The sequence below is a fragment of the Bombina bombina genome, chromosome 4 (assembly GCF_027579735.1).
Source record: "Bombina bombina isolate aBomBom1 chromosome 4, aBomBom1.pri, whole genome shotgun sequence".
Taxonomy (NCBI): Eukaryota; Metazoa; Chordata; class Amphibia; order Anura; family Bombinatoridae; genus Bombina; species Bombina bombina.
This window is the reverse complement of record NC_069502.1, coordinates 232877526-232883525: the sequence shown is the minus strand read 5'-3', so window position 1 is coordinate 232883525 and position 6000 is coordinate 232877526.

Here is a 6000-nt window from a genome sequence, read left to right as displayed (position 1 = left end):
AGCCCAGATTTGACCCTCCTGAAGGAACTGAAGAATATGTGGAATTCTCACCTTGACAGGTAAACCCTACACACAAAGACAGCGCACAAAGACAGGTAAACCCTACACACCTTATAATTGATATGTCAGGTGAAAGGTTTACGCACCTAAACAAGTGTCAAAATCACAGACTAGGAAAAATTTCTCTGAGCTAAAATCAATCAGCAATCTCTACGCAGTCAGCCTCAGTGAATCTAGATTTTGGAAAAAGAATGGTCCCTGAGCTAGAAGGTCCTCTCTCTGAGCAAGACGTCATGGAGGAGCAGACAACATCCTTATGAGGTCTGAGTACCAAGTCCTGCACGGCCACACTAGAGCTAGCAGTATTGCGGACACCCTCTCCTGTTTTATGCACGCAACAACGTGGAAGGAACACTATTGGGGTAAACAGATAAACTAGACGATAGACCCAGGGAACTGCTAAGGCATCCACCACCAGCGCATGAGGACCTCTTGACCAAGATCCATACCTTGAAAGCTTGAAGTTAAGATGTGATGCCATGAGATCCATCTCCGGAGGTCTCTACCGAAGAACAATCTGATTGAACACCTCCTGATTGAAAGAGACCATTCCCCAGAGGGAAGTGCATGCCGACTCATATAGTCTGCTTCCCTGTTCTTCATTGATGACTCTCCGCCCATGACAGGATGCGAGTCACCTCTTTCATTGCTAGAGACCTGCGAGTCCCACCTAAATGGTTGATATACACCAATGCCATTACGCTGTCTGACTGAAATCATATAGAATGGGCGGAATTCAGTTGGGGCCACTCCAGAAAAGCATCAAAAATGGCTAGAGGAAAATGTTTATGTTTTTTTTTTTTTTTTTTTTAAATTCTTTTTATTGAAGAAGCACAGGTACAATTGATCAAATGCATACACTGACATGTACAGGGAGTGCAGAATTATTAGGCAAGTTGTATTTTTGAGGATTAATTTTATTATTGAACAACAACCATGTTCTCAATGAACCCAAAAAACTCATTAATATCAAAGCTGAATAGTTTTGGAAGTAGTTTTTAGTTTGTTTTTAGTTATAGCTATTTTAGGGGGATATCTGTGTGTGCAGGTGACTATTACTGTGCATAATTATTAGGCAACTTAACAAAAAACAAATATATACCCATTTCAATTATTTATTTTTAGCAGTGAAACCAATATAACATCTCAACATTCACAAATATACATTTCTGACATTCAAAAACAAAACAAAAACAAATCAGTGACCAATATAGCCAACTTTCTTTGCAAGGACACTCAAAAGCCTGCCATCCATGGATTCTGTCAGTGTTTTGATCTGTTCACCATCAACATTGCGTGCAGCAGCAACCACAGCCTCCCAGACACTGTTCAGAGAGGTGTACTGTTTTCCCTCCTTGTAAATCTCACATTTGATGATGGACCACAGGTTCTCAATGGGGTTCAGATCAGGTGAACAAGGAGGCCATGTCATTAGATTTTCTTCTTTTATACCCTTTCTTGCCAGCCACGCTGTGGAGTACTTGGACGCGTGTGATGGAGCATTGTCCTGCATGAAAATCATGTTTTTCTTGAAGGATGCAGACTTCTTCCTGTACCACTGCTTGAAGAAGGTGTCTTCCAGAAACTGGCAGTAGGACTGGGAGTTGAGCTTGACTCCATCCTCAACCCGAAAAGGCCCCACAAGCTCATCTTTGATGATACCAGCCCAAACCAGTACTCCACCTCCACCTTGCTGGCGTCTGAGTCGGACTGGAGCTCTCTGCCCTTTACCAATCCAGCCACGGGCCCATCCATCTGGCCCATCAAGACTCACTCTCATTTCATCAGTCCATAAAACCTTAGAAAAATCAGTCTTGAGATATTTCTTGGCCCAGTCTTGACGTTTCAGCTTGTGTGTCTTGTTCAGTGGTGGTCGTCTTTCAGCCTTTCTTACCTTGGCCATGTCTCTGAGTATTGCACACCTTGTGCTTTTGGGCACTCCAGTGATGTTGCAGCTCTGAAATATGGCCAAACTGGTGGCAAGTGGCATCTTGGCAGCTGCACGCTTGACTTTTCTCAGTTCATGGGCAGTTATTTTGCGCCTTGGTTTTTCCACACGCTTCTTGCGACCCTGTTGACTATTTTGAATGAAACGCTTGATTGTTCGATGATCACGCTTCAGAAGCTTTGCAATTTTAAGAGTGCTGCATCCCTCTGCAAGATATCTCACTATTTTTTACTTTTCTGAGCCTGTCAAGTCCTTCTTTTGACCCATTTTGCCAAAGGAAAGGAAGTTGCCTAATAATTATGCACACCTGATATAGGGTGTTGATGTCATTAGACCACACCCCTTCTCATTACAGAGATGCACATCACCTAATATGCTTAATTGGTAGTAGGCTTTCGAGCCTATACAGCTTGGAGTAAGACAACATGCATAAAGAGGATGATGTGGTCACAATACTCATTTGCCTAATAATTCTGCACTCCCTGTAGAGTTACAACGACATTACAATCGATATTATGGAATAAGCATAACATAGTACATATAGATACAAAATCAACAGTGTTACCATTGCTATCACCAAGTGCAAAAAGAGACTGCAGTTTCTTTTCATAGAGCATAGTACACGTGTATTCTACACGTTTAGGATTAAAGCCATGATATAATATAGAATAATCCCTGCCATAGAAGTCATAGCAGAATTAATCATTATCTCACATTGCACCCGTACCTCTTAGTTTTATAATATTAATATAAACCAAGACTAATAACACAACACATAACAAAACAATAACATATAACATCTAATCTACACAAATAAACTAAACAAAAACACGACAGAACCCTATTAGATTCAGGAAATATGCGGACAGCTGCTGTAATAGGAGAGAGTCCCCAGTTAGATATGTATGGGAAATATCAGTACACTGACTATTCAACCTTAATTAAATTATACTGCCAGGCAAATATCTTCTAGTAAACATCAACCTGGAGACTGACTGTGCAAATGACCCAATATGGAAAGTGTGGCTGCTTTAGTATTGCATGTATGTGGTTACTTAATAGTTTCTTGATAAATATAAGTGGAATATGCATATGCATGAGCTACTTAAAATGATTAAATATGTCTCATTGTAATTCGAAGCAGGAGCTTGTATGTGTGTTGAGACCTCAGGTTGCATAGACTTTTTAGTTCTCAAGGATACAATTAATAAAAGTAATGTTAACAATGACCATATTTTTAGGTGTCAGAATCTAGTGCTAATCAAAGTGCTACTAATAGGCAGCATCTCATTACCTGACAACTCAAATAAACAACACAGAGGCAGAGAGATACGGCATATACCACTAGAGAGGTTGATATACATAACAATGAATTAGTTCAGCAGCTGCCCCTAGATGCTTTCAACCTCCGTGTACTATGGTTAGTTATTATGCTTTCCAATAGGTATAGCGAGCCTAGATTAGAATGAGTTGATGTGCCTAGGAGAGCAACATATGTGACAAGCTTTAGTATCTTAGTGCTCCCGGGGTAGTGTGCAGACGGATGTAAAGCGCAACAACAAGGGACACAAAATAAAAATAAAAATACATATGAAGCATATCCACCTAAGGAAGGGAACGGTAGAGAGAAATTAAAAATACTAACAAAAGAAAATTAAATTAAACCATTTATAAACCTGAGAAAGGTAATTGTGTGGCAATTAAGTGATTGTATTTGTTTCTGTAGAGGAAAGAGAAAACACATACATTAACAGCAGGGTAAGGATACAAATACATGCAAAACCATAAAGTTCCAATGTACAACTGACCTTATCTACAGGGATATCCCCAACACAGCAGCCCATTTGTTTTCATGTATATATTAGGAAGAGTACATTCCTGTAATAAGCTGCTGCTAGATCGTTTCACTTTGCTCAAGCACTGAACTTTCCCTTTATATTGGAATGTAATACCACAGTAACCCCCAGAGGTCCTCATAGATTAACGATCTTTAACAAAGACCTTCTGCAGCTTCTTCACATAAAAAAAAAGACTTACCAATACACAGATAATGAAATGTACTTGTGTGTTAACAAATGATATAGCCTAATAAATTGATATCTCCCAGGGGGGATGGGGACAACCCTCCCTCTCGGCAGCACCAATACACGAAGCCAGGGTATATAATTAATATAATTGCGATAAGAGAGGTGACCAATCAGAGATAGCATATTAGATATCAAATATAGTTGTGCATTATTGAACATTCGCTATCTGCTTATGCCCTGGTTGTTAAAAATTGAGTTGGGGGGTTAGAGGCTCCTGTAAAATGTAAACTTATTGCGAGAACTATTGGAATCCAGGTGTGGTATAAAGCATGCTTTCTTTTTAGAAATACTATTAAAAAATAAAATAAAATAAAAACAAGCAAACATAATAAAACAACACAAGTGGCCAACAGTGCCAAAGTTGAGAACCTCTATGAAACTTGAACAGTGTACTGCGGCAGGCTTTCAGGCTGGTTTCCAGTTACTTTAATATGAGTCCCAGCATGCAAGGTCCAAATTAGCCAGTCCGGATTACAGTACCATTCTTAGATTTAACACAAATAAATAAAAAATGAAAAAATAAAAATGCAAACACAGCATAGGCGTTCATCTACTGCAAGGAAATGGGGTGAGAGTATGCAAGAATAAGAGTTCTCCCGAAGTGTCATGTATGCAGGATCATCCAAAATCACAACTGTACTGCAGCTATCAAAAGCTATGAGCCATCCTTTTAGCGTCTTACTGCAGATTATCAGAGCGGTGACCCAGACTCATCCCACCCCTACTTGCTTACGTTGAGGCTGATAAGATGACTCTCTCAGGTATCCATAGCTAAGCATGAGAGAATTTTCCCAATGTGTTTCATATACAGCATTGGGAACCTGCGCCATCAAGTTTCTGAGTAGTGCCAAATCATGGTGATCTTGTAACTTCAAAGTATGGTGCCAAGCAGAATTTAATTCAAACGAATCTCCTGTTTCCCACTGATGTGCTGTTTGGCTGTGTTGTTCATGAGCTAGACCGGGGATCTGCTTCAACGCCGGGCCAAATCTGCGGTAAGAGTTGTTTTCCAGCAAGATGGGCATACCGGAATTAAAAAGCCACTCTGTGTTATCCCCTAGGTAAGACTCCACGCTGTCCATCCATGCTGAGTCTACGTCCCAGGAGAAGTGGCGCCAAGGTGGGTTTGGGGCTGGAGGATCTTCCTCAACCTGCATGATCAGGGGTAAATGCAGTCCTTGAAGGGTTTGAATCTCTTCATAAAGCGCCAGGCAGGATTTCATCAGTTTATCCAAGCGCGGTAGAAATGTAGCTTTAAGTTCCTTAATGAGAGAGTCCATCTTGGGTGATAGGAGACACCGTAACTGTGTCCCTTAATTATCTTTCAGAATGCTTTCCGTGGGAGAGTAGGTGTTTGTTCCTCTATCCACAATACACAAATAATGAAATGTACTTGTGTGTTAACAAATGATATAGCCTAATAAATTGATATCTCCCAGGGGGGATGGGGACAACCCTCCCTCTCGGCAGCACCAATACACGAAGCCAGGGTATATAATTAATATAATTGCGATAAGAGAGGTGACCAATCAGAGATAGCATATTAGATATCAAATATAGTTGTGCATTATTGAACATTCGCTATCTGCTTATGCCCTGGTTGTTAAAAATTGAGTTGGGGGGTTAGAGGCTCCTGTAAAATGTAAACTTATTGCGAGAACTATTGGAATCCAGGTGTGGTATAAAGCATGCTTTCTTTTTTAGAAATACTATTAAAAAATAAAATAAAATAAAATAAAAACAAGCAAACATAATAAAACAACACAAGTGGCCAACAGTGCCAAAGTTGAGAACCTCTATGAAACTTGAACAGTGTACTGCGGCAGGCTTTCAGGCTGGTTTCCAGTTACTTTAATATGAGTCCCAGCATGCAAGGTCCAAATTAGCCAGTCCGGATTACAGTAC